Below are 23,950 nucleotides of genomic sequence, written 5' to 3'. Positions count from 1 at the left end.
GATGGATGGAAGCAGGGCACCAGTCACCATGTCATGCAGTGTAGGTGCACGCGTAGCACTGGGATGGATGGAAGCAGGGCACAGCCACCATGTCATGCAGTGCAGGTGCATGCGCAGCATTGGGATGGATGGAAGCAGGGCACAGCCACCATGTCATGCAGTGTAGGTGCACGCGTAGCACTGGGATGGATGGAAGCAGGACACCTGTCACCAGGTCATGCAGTGTTAGGTACACGCGTAGCACTGGGATGGATGGAACCAGGACACAAGTCACCATGTCATGCAGTGCAGGTGCATGCACAGCATTAAGCCAGATGGAAGGAGGGCACAGCCACCATGTCATGCAGTGCAGGTGCATGCGCAGCATTGGGATGGATGGAAGCAGGGCACCAGTCACCATATCATGCAGTGCAGGTGCACGGGTAGAACTGGGATGGATGGAAGCAGGGCATTGCCACCATGTCATGCAGTGTAGGTGCACGCGCAGCATTGGGACAGATGGAAGCAGGGCACAGTCACCATGTCATGCAGTGTAGGGGCACGCGTAGCACTGGGATGGATGGAAGCAGGGCACAGCCACCATGTCATGCAGTGCAGGTGCACGCGCAGCATTAGGATGGATGGAAGCAGGGCACAGCCACCAGGTCATGCAGTGCAGGTGCACGCGTAGCACTGGGATGGATGGAAGCAGGGCACAGCCACCATGTCATGCAGTGTAGGTGCACGCGCAGCATTGGGATAGATGGAAGCAGGACACCTGTCACCAGGTCCTACAGTGCAGGTGCACGCGCAGCACTGGGATGGATGGAAGCAGGGCACATTCACCATGTCATGCAGTGTAGGTGCACACGTAGCACTGGGATGGAAGCAGGGCACAGCCACCATGTCATGCAGTGCAGGTGCCCACCTGGCGAAGGTAGCTGGATGGAAGGTGGCACTTGCCAATATGCGCAGGCAGTGTAGATTGATCCGAATTATTATCAGGTTGGAATTATCCGGTTCCAGCAATCAGTGTTGTTGCAGCATGAAAAACTCCCGCAAGTTCGAAGAGATTCAACATACATTGATTTTCAGAGACTTCGGGTACAGATGCGCCCATCAGAGGAATGTCCAGCTTTGGTCCACGGAAGCTGGTTCCATGCCAGATGTTCAGTATAACCACTGACTATGTGAATTTAGATCTATGGGGTCCAGTGCATGAAAATAAACAGTAAAGTATGGGGAGGGACATTTACACCTCCGCCAGAACATACTTGTCTTTTTATTTCTTATTTACTACCGTAATGCGTGGCTTACTACCACTGAACTAAAGTAAAAGGAAAAGTTGCATACCTGTTGACATAGTTCTGCATCGTAGGATCTTCATTGAAGTCATATACTCTGAATAATTTTGTGCTGTTTGCCCGGACCCCAGAACATCTTCTTCAATATATATTTTAAGAATCCAGGAAAATATCTGCATAGTGTTCATCACTGGAAGACATTTCCCATATAGTCACAGTGTAGACCAGTGGTTTTCTAATTTGTTAATGCTGTGCTCCCCATTGGGAAAAAATAAATCAAAGGCCTCTCCCCTCAGACGTTTTTCATAACTATTATATTAAGTTGGCAATGTTTAAAAATGTCTAGACATATTTAAACATTGCAGGTAAGTCATGTTTACTTTTTAAAAATGCAATAAGCAGTTTCTGCTTAAAACAAAGCACCATTATGTGCATAATCTTTCTTTTGGTCAGAGCCTGGCGCCCCCTGGGTTCACTTGAGGCTCACCAAGGGGGCCCGCCCCCCAGTTTGAAGACCCCTGGTGTAGACTGTCAGAGATGTATTTTCGAGGAGAATAGCAGGTTGTATATAGTAAAAATGCCTTTCTGACATTTGCAATACATTGTCATAGAAAAAAGGCTGCTCGTAACCAGAGACAGCCTAAGGAACCTGGAAGACTAACACTGCAAAGCTTAGAAAAAGGCCTGTACATTTAAGGACCCCAGAGGGACCCCATCCCACAATGCATTGCAGTGGCAGTTTGCCTGTGAGTGACAGTTGTTTACGCAATGTACAGGATATGAATACAAACGGACAGTTGGGCTGCAGGGAGGGTGTTTATGACTTCAATGAAGATTCGTATGATGCAGAACTAGGTCTACACGTATTCCTTCTGCGTTGTAGGATCTTCATTGATAGTCATAAACCTTGACCCTGTGAACCATTATGTGCTTGATTTAAGACTTGTTAAATTGATTAAGGAGTTCCGGGCCATGGGGACAAAATATACTATTTGAATACATTTCTTAATGTGCCTTGTCTGAATCTAGACTCAGCATGGGTATCAGTGTCTAAACAGCAGTGTCTTGTAAACGTGCATAGAGACCTCCAAGTGGCTGCTTTACAAATGTCTAGGATTGGGGCTTGTCTAATCCAAGCTGTGGTTGCAGCTTTTCTTCTTGTAGAGTGGGACATAGGCCTGCCTGGTAAAGGCTTGCTTGCACTCTGGTAACATAGAGAAATACAAGGGACTAGCGATCTAGCTGTTAATTGTTTGGAAGTCGCTAATTCCTGTCTCAGAAGTACCATCATTTATGAACAGGTGGTTGATTTTCAAATGGATTTGGATTTATCTTAATAGAAATGTAGTACTCATTTGACATCTCGAGAATGTAATGTTCTCTCTGCCTCAGAAGTAGGATTTGTAAAAAGGTAGGTAGAGTGATAGATTGGTTGATATGGAACTCTAACACCACTTTAGGCAGAAAAGAAGGGTGCTTACGTAGAACAACCCTATTATGGTGAAAAACTGTGAAAGGTTCTAATGCAGATAAAGCCTGCAATTCACTAACTCACCAAGCAGAGGTAATTGCTATTAAAAATGCTGTTTTCCATGACAAGTGTTGCAGCGCTGCTTTGTGCATAGGTTCAAATCGAGGACCCATCAATTTTGATAGCACCAAGTTCAATTCCCAAAGGAGGGGGGGGAAGTCTCCTAACTGGAGAAAAGACATTCTTTAGACCTTCTAGAAAGTCTTTAACTACTGGAATCTTGAAAAGAGATTGTTGCATTGGTGACCTTCAATATGCAGTAATACCTGATAAATGTACTTTAATGGAGGAAATTGTAGGCCTGACGTGGTGAGATGCAAAAAGTAAAGGAGTATGGCAGTTTCCTGTAATGTAATAGGGTCACAGCTCTTAACATGCCACAATATGTAGAAACGTTTCCACTTAAAAGCATAGCATGCTCTTGTGGACGGACGCTTAGCTTCTTTTAAAAATATTCATGCAATCTTCTGGGAGGTTTAAAAGTCCATACTGTGTGATCTCAGGAGCCATGCTGCTAAATTCAATGACTGGATGTAGAATTTTGCCCTGAAGTCTGGAGTGGAGACCAGGTCTTAGTGGCAGACACTTGTGACGGGCTATAGAGAACTGAAGGAGATCTGTGTACCACCATTGTCTCGTCCGATATGGAGAAATCAGTATCATTGTGATGTGTCACATTATCAGTTTCTGAATTACTGGTGAAATGAGTGGAATTGGTGGATAGGGGTACACAAATTGAGTCAACCAGTCTATCAAAAGGGCATTGCCCACAGAATGTGGATAGAGAGCCCTGTTTTGGGTGTTTGCAAACAAATCTAGTGTTGGAGTGCCACATTCTTCGAAGATGTACTCCACTACTTTGTCGTTGGGGACCGATTTATGATTTTTCCCATGGAAACTAATGAGAACACATGTCTCTACGTTCTGAGCTCCTGGAATATGAAAAGCTGTGATGGAAATCCCTCTTGCCAAAGCCCAACCCCACATTGTTTGAGCCTGGAAAGACAATTGTCTTGATCTTGTTCCACTGTGTTTGTTTATACAATACATTGCAGTGGTGTTGTTTGCTTGAATAATGAGGTCTTTGGATTTGAGAGATGGTAGGAAAGCTTTGACAGCTAGATGTACAGCTTTCAGTTCTAACAAGTTTAGATGATAGGATTTTTCCTTTTGAGACCTAAGACCTCGAGTGGTAAGACGGTTCATATGAGCGCACCATCCTGTCAGTGAGGCGACTGTGATGATGGTTTGAGATGGTGTTACTTTCTGAAAGGAAACTCCTATAAGAAGATTTTGAGGGTTGATGCACCAGAAGAGGGAGTGATGTGCGTTGTCTGTTAGGAGAATCTGATCTTTCCAAAGACCTGGACTTTGTGACCAGTAATCCTCTAGGAACATTTGGAGAGGTCTCACATAGAGGTGTGCATTCGGGACTAAGGAGATGCAGGATGCCATTAATCCTAGAAGAGATGCTACCTGGCGAACCGTTGGCCTGGTCTGCTGCAGAAGTTGTACCCACTTGGTTTGGATTGATAACACTCTCTCCAACGAAGGAAACGCTTTTTTGCTTTTGAGTGTTTAATGTTGCTCTGTAGACACTATGGGGGTCATTCTGACCCTGGCGGTCATTGACCGCCAGGGTCAACGACCGCGGGAGCACCGCCAACAGGCTGGCGGTGCTCCCAAGGGCATTCTGACCGCGGCGGTATGGCCGCGGTCAGAAACGGAAAACCGGCGGTCTCCCGCCGGTTTTCCGCTGCCCTGAGGACTCCTCCATGGCGGCGCAGCTTGCTGCGCCGCCATGGGGATTCCGACCCCCTCACCGCCATCCTGTTCCTGGCGGTTGTGACCGCCAGGAACAGGATGGCGGTGAGGGGTGTCGTGGGGCCCCCGTAAGAGGGCCCCTAAAAGATTTTCAGTGTCTGCCACGCAGACACTGAAAATCGCGACGGGTGCTACTGCACCCGTCGCACCCTTCCCACTCCGCCGGCTCCATTCGGAGCCGGCTTCCTCGTGGGAAGGGGTTTCCCGCTGGGCTGGCGGGTGGCCTTCTGGCGGTCGCCCGCCAGCCCAGCGGGAAACACGGAATAACCGCGGCGGTCTTCTGACCGCGTAGCGGTATTCTGTTGGGGGAACTTTGGCGGGTGGCGGGAAAGTTAGAATCACCCCCTATATTTGCCCATGGTGATGAAGAAATCACCTTTTTCTGTATCATGATTGGATGATGTATTTTCACGCCTTTGTGGTTTTCATGCATAAAAGTTTTGGCAGATGTTTCTCTTATCGAACATGTTATTTGGTAACTCTTTGCCCCATGAATTCATAAGGACAGCCGCGCATGAAACTTGACTTTGCCTGTGTGTCTTTATTTAGCTTTGACACTGGTGTGGAGATTGATTTTTCTGTATTGACCTGTAGTCCCAGTTTTGCCAGAAGAGATGTTGTAGTAGGGTAGTCTTTTTTGCCTTGTCTAGAGAGTCAGCCCTTATTAGCCAGTCGTCCAGGTGTGGATAAACCAAAATACCTTTTTTCCTTAGATGTGCCGCTACCACTGTCATGCATTTGGAAAAAGTTAGAGGAACGAACTTTAGGTAGAAAGGAAGTACAGCGTACAGATAGTGGTGCGTTCCTACTACAAATTTCAGGAACTGCTTGTGACGTGTGATAGGGAATTATTGGAATGTGAAACTAAGCGTCTTGGAGGTCTACTGCTCAAAGACAATTGGTCTTTCTTATGTGTGGGAATATTAGGTGCAGTAATAGTATTCTGAATTTTTCTTTCTTTATAAATTTGTTGAGGAGCCCGAGATCCAGTATTGTCTAAAAATTATTGGATTTATTTTTCCTTTGGACAAGAAAGTATCTGAAGTAGACCCCTTGGTTCTTCTGATGTAGTGGGACTTTTTCTACTGCTTTTTTTTCTGCAGTAGAATGGATGTTTCCTACTTGAGGTTATTTAAATGGGCTGTTGGCGACTTGCTGTGGAGGGACTGATGGCTGAGTGTTTGTGAAGCAAAGTGCATATCAACTTTGAATGATGATTAAGGCCCATTTGTCTGTAGTTATGTTTTTCCACTCTTCCTGTAAATATTTCATCACTTCCCCCATAGGAGTAGGAAACTGTGCGGGGGTTGCGTGCCTTTCATTGTTTTGAATGAGAAGAGTTTTTGCCCTTGATCAGCGAGGGCTTATGTGGAGAAGATGATCTTCTCTCATAGCGGCCCTGGTATGGTCTTGAGCCTGTCTTTGTTGTTTCAGATACTGGTATGGCCACCCATGGGTTTGAACTCTATGGTAGTAATATCACCTGTCCCTGGGCTTGTACTGTTGTTTAAGGGACTTCTTTTGTACTTCCAGGCCAACTGCTTTAAGTGTTCCAGCTTCATTCTTCACACAAAGCAATTTCTCCTCTGTATGTTGTCCAATAAGAGAGGAACCAGAAAAGGGTAAGTTGGCAATCTTCAATTGTGCATCTGGCTTTAAAGATGAAATCTTAGCCAAGATGTACGCCGGAGTGAAATGCCATGAGAAAAGGCAGTGGCTGAAACCTTTACCAAGTCCACTGCAGCACTGATTGACTGGTTTGAGATTAGGTAGCTCTCATTAATCACCTCAAAGTAATCTTGCTGCCTGTGAGTGGGCAGGTCATCCATTCTTTTACTTTCTCGGTCCGGTGGTTCTGTGGTTTCCAGACCCGAGACATGTCTTCTTCGTACCACTGTAAAATGATGGAATCTGTTTAGGATCGGATTTAAGAAATACAGGATCCTGTTGCAGGGTTTTGTATTTTTTTCAACAGCCTAGGTTGGCAGATTTTAATGTGGCTGGATTCAAGAACTTTTCTTGAGTAATGTCTATGAGACCTGGAAGCAGAGGAAGAAGAGGTCATGGGGTAAGTCTAGGTTGCAGGGTCTCCAAGATCACAGACACTGTAGGTTGAGGAGTGTCAAATGGGATGTTAAGTTTAGATGCTCCTCTTACTAGGGCGTCTTGAAACGTGATGATATTGTCCACTGGTGAAACACTAGTTGGAGACTGAGCTGGTGAAATCAGAGTATATGATGTAGTAGAAGTTGTATCAGGAGATCTTGTCCTTGATCTCGTTGAAGGAGCCATGGTTCTTTTGGGAGACTGTGTTCTAACGGGGAATGGAGTCTTCCACTTCCGAACTGGTGTCACAGATGTTGTCCTGGAAAACTATTGCACTGGAGACAGATTCAAAAGTTGTAAATGAAGCTGCACAGGGTCATTAGATCGAATTATGGTTCAAGTTGGTGGGAGACCCGTATTTTATTCGGGAGATAGAGGCTCAAACGCTGCAATGATCCTGACCAGTGAGAAGAGGAAGAAATCTCCATTTGAGTGATTCTGGATCTCGAGAGTGCAGTTATCAACGTCATACATATCTTTTTAGGCATAGCCGGAGTCTTGGGTGTAGAGATATCTCTTTGACGCAGAGTGAGACTTTGTCTTCAATGTTGATTGATGGGATTATGATGCTGAACGGTGTGACCTTAACGTCAAGTGATGGGATTTTGACGTCAATCGGTAAGACCTTGACGTCAAGTGATGTGACTTCATTGTTGACTGTGATTGCTACGGCCCTGCTGAGATGGGTCTTCAGCATTGTAGGAAGTCTAGCCCCAATCTTGACATCGAACTGTGATGGTGATGGAGTACTATCGATGTTGAGTCTTCCTCCAAAGGTGAACAGAATGGAGCCAAACCTCTCAATGGCCAAGTCAATGTCTTTCACATCAGTGAATTACATTGATGGGAGTGATGTCAGTGCCCATGCCGAGAGGGAGACCTTTTTGGACTCATATCTCCTTTTGTGGGAGTCTGTACCTGCTCTCTGCCCTTTTTCTGGAGACTGGTGTGAGGAAGAACTCACCAGAGGTGTTCTGATATCCTGCCTGAAGGAGCTGGAAAAAAGAACTTCTGCACCCACAGGCAAACTGCCACTGCTATACATTGTGGGATGGGTGCCTCTGGGGTCCTTAAAGGTACAGGTTATTTTCTAAGCATTGCAGTGTTAGTCTACCAGGCTGTCTTTTCCTCCTCAGGCTGTTTCTGGTTATGGGCAGCCTTTCTGTCCATGACAATGTGTTGTGTCAAATAAGGCCTTTTTAGTATATACAACCTGCTATTCTCCTCCATCATTCTCCAGGAAAATACATCTCTGACAGTCAACACTGGTACTATAAGGGAAATGACTTCCAGTGATGAACACTATGAAGATATTTTCCTAGATTCTTAATATATAGAAGGTGTAGTGAATCCATTTTAGTTACCGAGTGGGCACAAGAGACAGCTTAGCCATCGGCATACAGGCCTGTTGCCCTTCTTACCTACTAACCTTTCTCCTACTTAGTATGCTTTGTTTATTTCAGGTATTTTTTTTTTAGCACTTTGCAGCTGCCTACATTTCATAAGAAATGTTTAGCTTTTGCTTATCAGTGCCATTCTGAGAAGACATCATTATCAGTTATGTACGTAGGTATTGTCATCATGTCCCTGTCTCACTTACATTTGACTGGAACATAATGCACACTTGTTAGGGTTGTTTATGTAATTGCAGACACAAGTGTGCCACACTATCCGTTGTTTAGGAACATACCTGCGTCAGGGATCCCATATGAGCCGTGGACAAGGTTATTAGCGGGGTTCCTTCCGGGTGCCATTTACGCTGAACGTTACCTTGTTTCAGAACTCAGCCTTTGTGCTTTCACCGAGTCTGATCTAGAGACCTCATTCCAAGGTAACGAGGGATGGAAAGTGCTTCTCATGGAAATGGTACTGACAGATTAGGGTTTATCACACCTAGCTCTTGCTAGGGTAGAGATTAGGGGCCAAATGTAGCAAAGGGTTTTAACCCATTCTCTGTCTATGGGAAAATGTGTTCGTACATATGGCCCTAGGCTCTCTTTGCTAGGAATTGCATATCTTATGTTTATTGCAATTTGGTGGGGGTTTTCATATTCACAACTCACATCTTCACGATTTTGCTTTTATTATTGCTCATTATCCTAATCATTGCAATTCATGCATTTTACCGTAGATTGCAGTCTTTTCAATAAATATATTGAACATTTTCCTGCATCTCCTTCATTGCCTAAGTGTGTATGAGACTTATTGCTAACAAGAGAAAAGGGTAACTTCCATTCCACCACGACTCCCCTGACAAGTCTCTTCTAGAGTCCATGTATAAGGCTGCCAGAAATCACCTTTACTATGAGTTTTGGTGAGGTAATGCTTGTGAGCCGGGAGGGTTGGGCCGACATTTGCGACTTGTTGTAGGAATGCCTTAGTCGCCAACAAACAGAAGTGCTGCCACCCCTAAACCAGCAGTCTCGCTAAGAAGTGAGAGTCCAACTACGACATGGCACCACCAACTATGGTGTTTTGGCACTCATTTACATATAGCCTGAGTATCTCTGTCTCACACACAGCAGGCACCCACAGTACCATGATATGGAGACGTCCATGGTCTTAGGGGTAATCCTCCTCAACTGAATAGGGAACACCTATATGGGCTGTAGGTTGTTCATGCTTGAACAACCTGAAAATTATATTCCCCATTCGATGTTCCTTCTCTGTACCCATTATTCAACATGTCTAATGCCATAGACATTCCAGAATATGTAAGACATGCAATAACACAATGTCTAGTAACCCATGGCTTAGCAGATGAGAGTGGGGATGTCACATTCATCGTGGAAGCTCAGGAGGCTTACCAAACAGAAACATTCTATACCTGGGTCATTTTTCCTGAAGAAAACACTACAACTTATACATTTCACACATATCAAATCGCGAATGTACTGCAGCAGTACCAGGCTTACCAGTATCTAGAGATACCTCTGTCTTATCAAGAACATCAAAACTGGTTCAATGGCACCCTACCACATGTAATACAAACCATGAGATTAGGTCCCTTAAGCAATGATGGACCAACGTGGCACATGTTTGCCATGTACACACCACATCCTGGCATACAGGCAATGCAAATAGCTGACATACGCACACTTTATAATGAGTTAGTAGCACTTTATAGCCAGCTAGTACAGTTTGCTATGCGGACCTTGAATACCGCCGCAGCACAGGTTACAGCAGCTGGTCACCAATTGGCCGTTACTAGGATTAACCCACACAAAAGCAAGGCGCCCACTGAACGTGAGAAAATTCCGTTCTAGATAGCACAAAAAACGAACTAGCTGGAAGCAGTGTTTCCCCATTTGGGATTCCAAGATAAACATAGAATTCTCACAATGTGCTTGCCATTCAAAATGGTTCTCTCGGTGGACGATTGCACTACATGGGGTACAGTCTTTGTTGCAATTTACACAACCACGCATGGTAGCCCAACACTTGCCAACTTATTGAAAGTGTTAAAACAGATACAAAATTAACATGGGGCTGCTCCAGCCCTGGATTCGGGGATGAAACTGATGCGCAATTTTGACACAGTCTCCTCAATAATGTTAACTAACATTAAAGGCGAAGCGGTAGCGTTGGCTATACACTAGATGCTCTGGGAGATTCCACAGTTAGAACAGGAGCATCAGCTACTGAAAATGATTTCCGAAATCTATATCAGTATAGGATGGGATAGTTTGGGGGTCAAGCCGAAAAAAACTTTAAACTCAGAGTACCACCCCTAAGGAAGGTACTAAACAAGCACAAGTGGGTTCTAAAAAACACTGGCATAAACAAAAACAAAATAAAGAAAAAAGTCAGAGAGCAGACTCTCCACATCCAGAGAGCTCCGAAAGGAGATATAGGCGGTCATTCTGACCGCGGCGGGCGGCGGTTGCCGCCCGCCATGCGGTTACCGCCGAATGACCGCCCCGCGGTCAAAAGACCGCGGCGGCCATTCCAACTTTCCCGCTGGGCCGGCGGGCGACCGCCTAAAGGCCGCCCGCCGGCCCAGCGGGAAAGCCCCTGCAACGAGGAAGCCGGCTCCGAATGGAGCCGGCGGAGTTGCAGGGGTGCGACGGGTGCAGTGGCACCAGTCGCAATTTTCACTGTCTGCAAAGCAGACAGTGAAAATCTGTATGGGGCTCTGTGAGGGGGCCCCTGCACTGCCCATGCCAGTGGCGTGGGCAGTGCAGGGGCCCCACGACACCCGTTCCCGCCATCCTGGTTCTGGCGGTGAAAACCGCCAGAAACAGGCTGGCGGGAAGGGGGTCGGAATCCCCATGGCGGCGCTGCAAGCAGCGCCGCCATGGAGGATTCCCTGGGCCAGGGGAAAACCGGCGGGAAACCGCCGGTTCCCCTTTTCTGATCGCGGGTTTACCGCCGCGGTCAGAATAGCCCAGGAAGCACCGCCAGCCTGTTGGCGGTGCTTCCGTGGTCCCCGGCCGTGGCGGTCATGGACTGCCAGGGTCGGAATGACCCCCATAATCTCAGAAGTAGAGAAACTTTAAAGACTTCTGACAGATATACTGGTACGCGTCCCTCTCGTTCCTTTCAGGACACACTGGACAAATGGAGTGAGAGAGCGGGTCAGTCAGAGCAGCGCACCGACTACGTGAAGCAGAAAAAAGACTCACAGCGTTCTTCAGACAAGAAAGAGAACAAATCTCCCGAGCAGAAGCTCCAATTTAAAAAGGTGACTGCAATCACAATTAAACATGCCAGCAATGTTGAGGATGTTTGTTAAAGAACAAGACATGGGCAGAGACTCTGCCAGACAGCACAGAAGAGGTCACAATTTGTTGCCAGTGTCTGAAAGATCATCTGGGTGTAACAGCAACAACTGACTTTCTCGTAGTCAAGACTGCAGACCGGCGCATCTTCCCATCCAACAGGGTTTATGATTTAAGTATCCAAATTGAGAGATATAGAGTGCACTATTAGTGTAATTTTTTGGGAAGAACTTAATTGTGATATCCTATTGGCAGAAAAAGACTGGCCACCCGAGCTCCCACATGGGAAAGATGTAATTTTGCCTTCTTTCTCAAATTGTGTTCCGGATGTGGTAAAGGAAGCCTATGCTGTTGACTGGGCTTTGGCGCAGGCACCCACACTGTACTGCAACCACGTAGGATGGGATGAGGATTCCGCTTACCATGTAATACCTATTAGGTCTACACCCCAGCCTCAACCCCAATATCCAGTCAAACATTGGGCTAAAGCCACAGTGAAGGAGATCCTCACTCAACTCGAGTACCAGGGAGTAATAAAGCCCTGTGTCTCTGCACAAAATAACCTGTTATTCCCCGTTGCAAAAACCAGACCATTCATATAGAATAGTCTTAGATTATAGACACTTAAACAACTACACACAACACATATGTGATACAAAATGCACACAGCACTGCACTAATTAACAACATAGATTGTAAGAAATACAAAACAACCTTGAATATTTTCAATGGTTTTTTCTGCCAGAACTTAGGGCATGAAAGTCGGGACCTGAGTGCATTCTAATTTGGGTCACAAAAACACTTTTGTTGTTTGCCCCAGGACTATAAGAACAGCCCAAGGTTGTTTTCTGCTCGTGTAACATAAAAAATGCATGATATTGATGCTGAGGCGTTGTCCTATGGGGATGGTATCTATCTCATAGATGACGACTTCGACATTCATCTTGCCAGGGTCAATCAGATCGTCTTAAGATTCGCCACCTTGGGCTAAAAATTAAATTAAAAAAAACTAAAATAGCCTTTCTCAGTGTATTGTTCCTGGGATAGGTGCTATCAGATGAAGGCAAGAGCCTGGCCCTGCACTTCTGAGAAAAATGCATTCAACTTCAACCACCAAATACCATCAAGAAACTGCAGTCATAATTTGGTTACTTTAACTTTGGCAGAATTTATATTCCAGATTATGCACAATACATAAAGCTACTCTATGATTTAATTCACCCAAATTTTTCAAGCAAACACTGGACAGTTGAACACACGCGGTTGCAGAAAGACATGCTAGAAGCAAAACACTTACACACATGTGACAACAAAACAAATTTGGTCTTTAGAATAATTGCTGGTGCCATCTGATTCACCTATGTCACCGTTAATGAGGGCGGCACAGTGCCTAAAGCATACAAATAACATTTGTACTCAAACACAGAGCAATGCTTTGCACCCACGTTAAAAATTCTGTCTCCTGTACAGATGGCTGTCATAAAGGAGAAGCCAACTGCCCAAGGGAAACGCATTCTTATCGTTACCCAAGTGCCGGCCTTAGAGGCTGTCACCAAAGCAAGCATTCCTAACGCTTAAGCGTTACATCCACGTTGGATTCAATGGGCAACCTCCCTGACTGCCACTGATGTGGACTACATTTTTGACCAAAAATTTCGAAAAAAGAATTTTTCCAGTACGAACAGGAGTACCCCCGCACCAACTAATATTTTGCCTTTTGACAGATACCAAACTGTCATTTACGCTGACAGTTCAGAACAACCAGCTGTAGGTACAAAACATTAATACGCAGCCGCTTGAATGATGAGGGAAGGTGTATTCCACGCTCAAAATACCTACATGCAGACCCTGGGGGACTGCACAGCGCAGTTGGCTGAGCTTAAAACTCTTATCTTGGCGCTGGAACATACGGGTCCAGAACAGTTCATATTGATTGTGTATGATTTGTGTTACTGTGTCCATTTCTACATTGATCTCAATCATTGGGGGTTGAACGGGTTCAGAGACTCACAGGGTAACACCATAAAACATAACTCTGTGGGGAGGGTAGCTGATCGAAAGGATAAACTACCAGATCGTTAAGTAGTACATACACCGGGCCATCAACGTGTAGGAGTACACATTGTAGGAAATACTTTGGCTGATGAAGCAGCCAAATCAGCAGTAGCTACGGCTTCTGTTGCTGCAGGGACCCATTCTGATACGAGATTGGATAATGAGATTTAGGCCTCAGAGAAAGCATCAGCTGAGGGCAAGCCTCTTCCTGAAGCATATCCTGCAAAATATTCCTACCATATCAGTGCACAGAATGTTGCCTTTACAACAATTCCTGGAGTGGGAGATTGAATGATTACCAACCAAGACCAGAGATTTGTTCTCATCAAAGCAGCGCATGAGGGTGCTGCATCTGCTCATGCTGGTGTAGCGGTCACAATATTACTTTTACAGAAACGCTTCTGGTGGCCGGGTCTATGTAAACAGACCAAGCAATATGTCCTCTGCTGTGACATTTGCAAACAAAGGGCTCCAACATCAAACGCCCACTGGAGACATCCCTCTTAGTGTCCAATAGGCCACTATGATGTGTGAACCTGGACCATTGTAGTCCCTTACAACCTGGTGGCGCATACAAATACATCTTAGTCGCTGTTGATTCTTGTTCTAGATTCCTCTGAGCATGGCCACAGTGGTCAGCTGATGCTCAAACTGTTATTAAAGACTTGCTGGTTTTTATCGGTACATATGTGGATGCAGCATTCCACTCAGACCAGGGCCCTGCTTCTGCCTCTAGGGCAGTGGTTCCCAACCTTTAGACAACTGTGGACCCCCCACGTTATCATTACTGGAGCATGGGGACCCCCACTGAATCTTTATCGGTGCCTGGAGAGCCCCCACTGAGTCATTACTGAAAGCTGGGGACCTAATCTGTAAATATTACTTAATTTTCTAAGCAGTCGCGGACCCCCTGAGGAGGCTTTGCGGACCCCCCAGGGGTCCCCGGATCACAGGTTGGAAACCACTGCTCTAGGGCATGCAGGGACACCATGAGCACAATGGGTGTTGAACTCCATTACTCTTCCTCATATCATCCAGTGTGTAACAGTGTTGTGGAAAAGAGGAACTGTGACCTAAAGCAGCCCTTAAAAGCAAGAGTATTAGGTTCAGGCCGCAGTTGGCTTCATCACCGATAAGGGGTCCACAGAGCACTGTATAATGTGCCTCTTTGGGATACCTATGCATGTCCCAGATCTAGATGGCCCTGGTATGGTGGTGGCAGACACACCATTTGACATAAATGAACATCTCACAGTCTTACAGGAGCTTCAACAATTTTAAGATGACAATTCATCCACCAGTGCCGCCACCTTAGGAATAAGGGATTTTCCAACAACATCCACAGGCTGGATTCCTAAAGTTGGGGATATGGTTCATGAGAAGATTGCTGTGAAGAAGGAATTTGGCCAATCTTTCAGAGTACCGGTTCGAGTCTTGGGAATTCAAGGTACCTTAACACTCATTCTACCACCGCTGCCAGGTTCCAAAGGGAACAGATTCGTCTCCATTGACAACATCAAATTGCACCATGTGCCAGGTCCTGCACAGTACACCCCGAGGTCCCTTGGGTAGTTCCCAGTCCCCTCTCACTACCCAACAGGATATACCTCTTCAAAGAATAAACGTTTCTGAATATACCAGTATGTACAACAATGTTACCAATGCCTCCTCGAGCATGGGGAGGGTAGAGAATGAGCTTCTGCTAATTCCTGTTACCATTTCACCAACATAAACTGTCCAAGATGTGGCTATATATTACTTAACTGCAGTGCAAACTGACAACATCACCTACTATGAACCTCCACATAAAGTGGATCCATCCACCAGCAATGCACCAGCTCCTGTGTTTTCACAGACTGCTTCTGGTTACTTCATCGATCAATATGACTTTCCTTCAACTTCATCTAAAACTACAACTGAAACTCTTTCACAAACATGTAAGCTGTACATATGGTTTAACAATAACTATCTGGTCTATCCATGGTGTTATCTGTGGACACTACTGACACTGCTTGCCTTTCTGTTATAGATTGGTTTTGTGACTGTTTTCTTTCTCCTCATAAATGGTCATTATCTTCCTGAATGCTCTGCTCTTGAGCCAGTGGATGAAGTTTCAACACCATATCTCTCCTCACATAAGGTCCGAAGAGGCTTGCCCCTTGTGAACATTTCAGCAGTACCAATTTCTGACAGTACCATTTGATATACATGGGCCTACTGAGGTTCTCCAAATTCCTTATGTATTTAAGATTTCAATGACTGATGTAATTGAACTTAGTGTTGTTTTCAATGACTTGGATAAAAAAACAGTTGATTCTATGCTGTATGAACTGCAGGATTACAATGTATTTGAAAGTGAAGATGTGTATATGAACACAGCAAATTGTGTGGAAATGTTCTGTTATCATCATTGGGGACATTACTTTCTGCACCAAGCTAACAGACCTAGAGCAGTATTTAATTACACACAATGGGAACACTGTTCAACTCCACCTGTGGGGATCCCCAAAACATATGTAGATACATTTGCATATTTATCTGGGCATGGCACTACAAATGCAGATTCATATTATTTTAAATTACCACCTTCTCAAATGCAGAAAATTTTGCTAACTGACACCAAATTAATCTATTCAGATTCCTTTGTTTCCCGGCTTACTATTAAAGGTTATGAATACTGGAAGAACACTATTGATGTGCAAAGTGTTTGGGGAACACAAGATTGGCAAATTCAGGGTAGGGAGGCTTTGTTTAGAGCGCACCTTATTCCTGTACAAATGATATTTTAAAATGACACAGTTCAACAAACATCCTGCTTAGTGTTAGCAAAAATAAAAGAAATGAACATGCCCAGGATCCACACACCGACAAAATTCACCAATTGGCAAAAATACTTAAGTGTCATAGAAGAAGAACTGAATGCTTGGGTCAAGAATGGTACCTTTAATCCACACTTTCAAGTCCCAGTGGGTGGTTATTTTGGCCTTTAAACACAAATGGATGTCAGGCACGTTTTGTTAATTCCTCAGGGGGTTTCAGGGGCCAGATCCTCGCTATGTTTCTGGTCGATACTCTGGTATAGTTACTACGTACATGTGGGAAAACAGTGCCAACAATAGTTACATGCTAACATCTTAGCAGCAGTTAAAGAACATCTTAGTCTCCTATAAAAGGAAGTAGAATTGCAGGATTTCTTGCTAGGTCCAAGAAGACCCTGCTCTAAACTATTCCTGTATGCCATGTAAAATGAGACTTGGAAGCTTTCTCATATGGACATGGCTGCACGTTTAAGGCAAATAGATAAGGAAAATATGGAAAAGGTTTTAGCTGTTGTCAATAATGGCATGAATTCTCTATCCAACATAATATATGCCCTTAATAATATTGTGTCATCTTCAATTGACATCATTCAGAATGACATGTCCCTTTTACAATACAGGCAAAGTCAGCCGTGTTCCATCCATCATGCAGTTGAGTTGGGCAGTGCAGATTCTGAAAAATGTCTGCGTCCCTTGGAAAAACATAAACAGTAGTGAATTGTTTGCTGCTTTAATTTGTCCAGGGAGCAACATATAATGGTTAAATAGGAAGCAAGTTACATTATGCTTAACATTGAAAAGTTAGAAAAGCTGCCTTTCACTGTAGCAGAGACACCATCAACAGTATGCCTAGCACATGGGATTATAAATCTGTCAATTTCTGTCACGGTTTCGGGTGGGTGTGATCAGGACTCTGGTTGGGACACCCCTTGAGGTCACCGAATAGCCTAAAGAGGTAGTATACTGGGGCAGAAGAGCAGCTAAAGGCATACACGGAAAGGACAGCTATGGAGAGGCACAGGAAAGTAAAAGCAGAGCAACCCTTGTGTGAACAAACAGGATCAGATTACTAATGGACAAACACGCTGGGGTTGTACACAGAGTAAGGTGCAGAACCTCCCACAGTGACAGGGAATGTCAATGCCTCTGTGCAGTTTTGCTCTTACAGATAGTCACCCTGCTAGCCCCATAGAAAGGAGGCAGCAGAAGTGATTCTTTCTCTGGACCCTAGAGCACAAACAAGGACAGTACTTACATACACAAGACACGCACTTGTGGGTCCAGCTGGAAACACAGTGGCGATTCCTGAGAAAACAGCAATAGCACACTGTCACTGTTAGGCACAAAAGACAACGTATAACACTAGACAAGGATGGGGGCTGGAATTGCCTCCTGGAAACCAGGAGCCAACCCCAGTACAAAGGAGGATACTTATACAATGGTGAAGACTGATAGAACACTCACCAGACACAAATAACCAAGAAGAAACTGAAACAGAAGGGAACAAACTAAGAGGCAGAGACAAGAACTGGGAACTGGCTCAGGCTGAAGCAAAGTCAGGACTAGGAATTAAAAACTGGGCGTAAACTTCTGGCTGGAACAAACAGAGATAGGACTGGGAAACTGAGAGCAGGCTCTGGCTGGAACAGGCAAGGACAGGGCTGGAATATAGGGTGTAGGAATAAGCAGAAAACAGGACTGGGAAACAGAGATCAGGTTCAGGCTGAAACAAGGCAGGAGCAGGACAGAGAAACGGGGAGCAGGCTCTGGAAGAAACAAACAGGTACAAGGCTAAGAGATAGGTAGCAGACTCTGGCTGGAACAATCAGGAGCAAGGCAGAGAAACAGGAAACAGGATAAAGCTGGAACAGAACAGGAACAAAACTGGAACACCATCCGAGAAGGGGTCTATAACACAAAGGAATCGAACTCCAATGCACAACGGGGATCTTGAGGAAATGGCTGCTTATAAGGAGTTCCAAGCTGGGCTGCACAAGAGAGGTCTCAGGTGTGTGTAGTTTCAGATACTTGCAAGTCCTGGAGGAGAGGATCCGGTGAAAAGGAGCAACTGGACTAATCCCATAGAAAACAATAGGAAACAGAATCTGGGCTTTCCTGACTACCAGGCTGAGCATTATGGGATTTGCAGTCCCAGGAAGCAAATGTAGTACTACACAAGCATACCATGGCCATAAGAGAAACAAACCAGAGTCAGCAAGGAACTCTAGATAACTGTTCAAGGTGATTCCCAGGCTTCCAACAGTCCCCGTACAGCGCCCCCTAGAGATGGGACGACCGAGTCGTAACAGTATACCACCCCCCACCAGTCTGCTCAAGAAGAGAAGGTGATCCTTTGGCTGAAAAAAGTTGAAGAGGAAAAGCCACAGCAAGAAAATCCAACACCAATCTTGGTGGATAGGTTTACAGTCCTGCCACAGGTGAATCTTCCAATGAGCAAAGCGTGTATTAATACCCATATGGGCTCTGACTTCTTTCCTCTTTATTGTTCGATTGATATGGGAGGAGTGAATGGAGTTGGTTTCTGGTGAAGTGGATTCCAGAGCCAGGAGATCTGGAATGGCATTATGGGTGGTATTCTTTAGGACATTAGTTTCCTGTTCAGTACTGTCTTCTTTGGAGGAGATAGTTGGCGTATTAGTAACTGTAAGGTCTGTAACTGCTTCCGACAAGCAGGATATGTCTGTTTCTGCAGCAGTATTTGCATTGATTGTGGTCTGAGGCTTGCAAAGCATAGAGACTTGGGAGACATAGGTAACTGGTGTTCTCAAGGTAAACATGAAAAAGTCAGAATTTTCTTTAGTTTTGGATGACTTCGGAGTATCAATTACAGGATCAACAAGAGTTTTTAAGTCTTTAGAAACTGGATTAACATCTGAAAATGTGCAAGTGTTCCCTGTTTAAATTGTATTGGTGATTGGTTTATCCATGATTGGCCTGGTTGACTTACTAGTAAGTCCCTACTAAAGTGCTCTATGTGTGCCCAAGGCCTGTAAGTCAAATGCCACTACTGGGCCTGCAGCACTGATTGTGCCACCCATAAGAGTAGCCCTGTAAAAATGTCTCAGACCTGCCACTGCAGTGTGGGCAGTTTTAAACTGCCAGTTCAACCTAGCAAGTACACCCACTTGCCAGGCCCATACCGTCCCTTTTACTACATATAAGTCACCCCTAAGGTAGGCCCAAGGCAGCTCCATGGGCAGGGTGCAGTGTATTTAATAGGTAGGAAATGTACTGGTGTGCTTTACATGTCCTGATAGTAACATACTACTAAATTTGTTTTTCACTGTTGCAACGCATAGCTCTCCCATATGGAAACATGGAGATTGCCTTTAAATATAATTTAAGTGCAGTTTCCTTCTGGGAGCAGATAGAGATGTGGAGATTGGGGTTTCTGAACTCACATTTCAAAAATACATCTTTTGGTGAAGTTGGTTTTTGAACTGTGAGTTTGAAAATGCCACTTTTAGAAAGTGGGCATTTTCTTGCTTAACCAGTCTGTGCCTCTGCCTGTCTGCTGAATACATCTCTGGGGCAGGATGACAGTTGGGCTTTTTGAGTATTCACTCTAGACAGTCACACAAAGGGAGCTGAGGTGTGCCCTACATATTTGGATGGGTCTTCCTGAGCTAGAGTGGTGGGAGAAGCTGACACTTGCACCTGAATAGGACTGTGCCTATCCTTACACAAAGCAGTCTCGAACACCCTGGCGTGTGCCTGTGACCATGGAAGGAAAGGCAGAGTCTTGTGCCCTACAAAGACTTTCATTTGCAGTTTGCCTACTTTAAAGACAGAAATGAGTATAAGTACTGGACTTCTGAGATCACAACTTTAGAAGCCTTCTGTACTGAGGACATTCTGACAGGACGAAGAGGTGGATATTGTAGGAGGAACTGACTAGACTTTGCTTTCTACATCCTACTTCCAGAGGTTCTCCAATGGCTTGCTTGATTTTACCTCCTGTAAATAAGTCTCAGGGACAGCAAAGACTTCACCTGCCGTCGCCTGTGATCTCTTGCTGAGAGTCCTGATTTGCCAAGTGGTGCCAAATCCAGACCCAGGGCCCTTGGAAATGGAAGCTGGTGACCTGAAGTAAAATAAACGCACGAGGTCGTTGCGGCAGAAAAATCAATGCAGCGCCTGCACCGCGGCTGAAAAATCAACGCAACACCTTTTTTTGTGGCTGCGAAATCGACGTATCACCTGCTTCAGCACAGATCCATTGTTGCTGTGCTTCTGGATTTTCCACGTATCATCCCTTGGTGTCATTTTCATAATTGATGCTGCACCTCAGTAAGGAATCAGTGAATCAGTAGCCCGTCGGGAAAAAATCCATGCATCACACGGCAGGAAAAGAATTGCGCATCGCAAACTTGGCAAGAAAAGAATCCATCTGTTGCCGGTCCAGCGGGGCAATAATCGACGCATCGCTTGTTCTTCTGATGTACCACCTCCTTTGCGGCCCGCATCATTTTTTTTCTTGATGCATCCAAGGTACTGTGTGTTATAAGGATACAACCACTGATTTTTCAGGATTAAGACACTTTTAAACCTTTAAAAAGTGATACCTTTATTTGTGTACGTTGGCTTTTTGTCGTTTTAGTCTTGGTTTACTCAGATAAATATTGGCTATTTTTCTAAACTGGTGCTGAGTACTTTTGTTTTGTTTTCACTTTGTTACTTTGTGTGTACAAGTACTTTACACATTGCCTCTGAAATTAGGCTGACTGCTTGTGCCAAGCTAACAAGGGGGTGAGCAGGGGTTATCTGAGCTGTGTATCTCTCTTACCCTGACTAGAGTGAGGGTCCCTACTTGGACAGGGTGTAAACTGACTGCAAACTAGACACCCCATTTCTATATATCTATTCATATACATTTGAAATTGTAAGCATTCACGTGTAAACCTTTAGGTAAATAAATGTTAATAGAACTACCTAGTAGCAATATCGAGTTGACTGAAAAATATTTGAACTTAATATGAATAAAACACCTCTATATAAAGAGGCTCACCTTATTGAAATAGATTACATAAAACTGCCTGTCCTATGACTGCATCGATTTCCTGCGCCGATTCCAGGCAATAGTGCTGTGTGAACGTGTGGGTGTACTTCCACGTCGCAGCACAGCATATCTTCCACGTCGCAGCACAATATATCTTCTCTGGAACGCCAGCAAACAGAGCAGCTGAGGTAGCTTTCGATCTTGTTGAGTGTGCCTTAGCTTTTGCTGAGCGTGGTTTTCCAGCTTTGCTGTGGCAAAAATGTATGGTGGCAGAAATCCATCTTGTGATGGTAGCTTTAGTGACAGCCGTACCCTTCTGAAAGAGTCTGTAGGAGACAAACAGCTTATCAGATTGCCTAATTGCTTGATATGGTGTAGGTAAAATTTAAGACAGCTCTTACTGTCCAAGTCGCAAAGAGATCTTTCAGCTGGAGATTCCGGATTTGGGAAGAAAGTGCATTAGGTTCATTGAGGTGAAACTGCGATGGAACCTGGGTAATAAACCTTGGATTTGTTCTGAGAAGTACATAATCATCAGTGAAAAGCAAAAACGGTTCCTGAATTGTAAATGTTTGGATCTCACTGACCCTTCTAGTAGATGTGAGGGCAAACAAAAGAGCGACCTTCCATGTAAGGAATTTCAGATTGTCTTCTGAAAGTGCTCGAATGGAGGCTTCATGAGCTGAGATAGAACCACGTTGAGATGCCATTCTGTTGGAGCTCATATTGGAGGAAAGACTCTGAACAATCCTTTCATGAATTGTTTGACTATCGTAGTCAAACATAGAGAGGGAGAATGAATAGAACGTTTGTATCTTTAAATCGCAGCTAGGTGAACTTTCACAGATTTGTGAACAGAGCCTGATCTGGCTAGCTAAAGTAGGTACGGTAAAATCTGCTCCGGTGGTGCTTCCAAGGGATGTAGGTTAGATTACTGACAGTATAAACAGAATCTTTTCCATTTCAACCTGTATGTCTTGTTTGTTGGTTTGGCTCTTGCATTGGCTAAAATGTCTCTACAATCTTGAGAGATATTTACATCTCATAATTTGCTGGATTCAGAAGCCATGCGTGTAATTGGAGAGAGACTGCTTCTGGGTGCAAAATGTGGCCTTCATTCCTCAATAGGGTTTGGATTTTGGGTAGATGGATGGAACTGGTTTCCGAGAGTACAGGAGATCCGTAAACCAATGCTGCCCGGGCCATTTGGGTACTATTAGAATGAGGTAGCAGTGCTCCCTCTTTATCTTGTTGAGGATTCTTGGTATGAGAGGGAACGGGGGAAAAGGGTATGCATACATCCTGGACAATCTCATTGAAAGGGCATTCCCCCTCGATCCTGGGAGTGGGTATCGACTGGCATAGAACTGGCATATGGATTTCTTGTCTGTCGAGAAGAGGTCCAACGCTGGCTTGCCCCAGCATGAGAATATCCTGTCCAGTACCAGTTGATCCAGTTCCCAATTGTGAACAACTGCCTGTAGATCTGCTGAAAGTGTCTTCTATGATATTGTTCACTTCTAATACATGTTCGGCTATGAGCCAATTCTAACGATTTTGAGCCTCTTGAGAGAGAGAGAGAGAGAGAGCGAGACTTGGTTACCTCTTATTTGTTGATATAATACATGCTGGACATGTTGTCTTTATGGACCATCATGGAGTTTCCTGCTATTCGTGGTACAAAAGCTTGCAGAGTAAAAAATATTGCTTTGAGTTCCAGACAATTGATGTGCATTAGTTTTTGCTGTGTGGACCATTTCCTCTGTATCTGTAGGCCCTGCAGATGGCCACTCCAGCCCCCCAAGGAAGCATCGGTCGTGTACTGGAGTCAGGAATGTAAGGCCTTGAGAGATATGGTTTATCTGAGACTACCATGCTAGTGTCTCCTTCATCCATGGGGTAATGCTGGTCGCGTCTTTGAAGGAGCCTTGTGATGCGATCCATTGTATCTGGAGCTCCTCTTGTAATTACCTCATTTTTAGTTGTGACAGCAGGACTTGTGACAGCAGGACTAGGTATATTGAAGAGGGGATCATTGTCAGGAGAGACTTGTAAAATCTTACAGAAACAGACTTTCTTCTGGAGATTTGCTGAGCCAACCTGAGCAACCTTTGTTGCCTATCTTGTGATAGATAGGCCTTTTTTCTGATTGTACCGAGGTTGGCACCCAAAAACGTTATGGTTTGTTTTGGAATGGTGGAAGATTTTGGGTGATTCACAAGGCAGGCTTTGGGGGCTTTAGGAGCTTGATTTGCTGTTGAGGTTGTTAGAAGCCAGTCGTCCAGGTAAGGAAACTGGAGTGGGGCTGCTACCAGGGCGAGACATTTGGTGAAAATTTGAGGAGCGGATTTTAGGCCGAAGAAAAGGACCTTGATTTGGTAATGGGTGCCAGCTATGGTGAAATGGAGATACTTGTAGTGCTTGGGATGTATGGGAATGTGGAAGTAAGTATCTTGAAAGTCCAGGGACGTGATCTAATTGCTGTTTAACAGGTAGAGGATATCTGATGGAGTAATGATACGGAAAGATTGTTTGCTCAGAAACTTCTTCAGTTTCCTGAGGTCCTGAGGTCCAAGATGGGTCTCCATTCC

General features: G+C 44.8%; 1 protein-coding gene across 2 annotated transcripts in view; it reads right to left on the bottom strand.

Annotated features, from left to right (window-relative positions):
* Positions 1 to 23,950, bottom strand: part of STAP2 (signal transducing adaptor family member 2) — a 423,449-nt gene that overhangs the window by 218,439 nt on the left and 181,060 nt on the right. The window contains exon 2 of one of the 2 annotated variants that reach the window (XM_069217059.1): positions 17,595 to 17,644. The exons of the other annotated variant lie outside the window; for it this stretch is intronic. The gene's annotated coding sequence lies outside the window, so the exon portion shown is untranslated. The remainder of the gene's footprint in view (positions 1 to 17,594; positions 17,645 to 23,950) is intronic. 2 annotated transcript variants of the gene reach the window in all.

Source organism: Pleurodeles waltl, chromosome 12, assembly GCF_031143425.1.
Source record: "Pleurodeles waltl isolate 20211129_DDA chromosome 12, aPleWal1.hap1.20221129, whole genome shotgun sequence".
NCBI lineage: Eukaryota > Metazoa > Chordata > Amphibia > Caudata > Salamandridae > Pleurodeles > Pleurodeles waltl.
The sequence above is the reverse complement of the archived record's forward strand: the minus strand, read 5'-3'. Positions and strand labels throughout refer to the sequence as shown.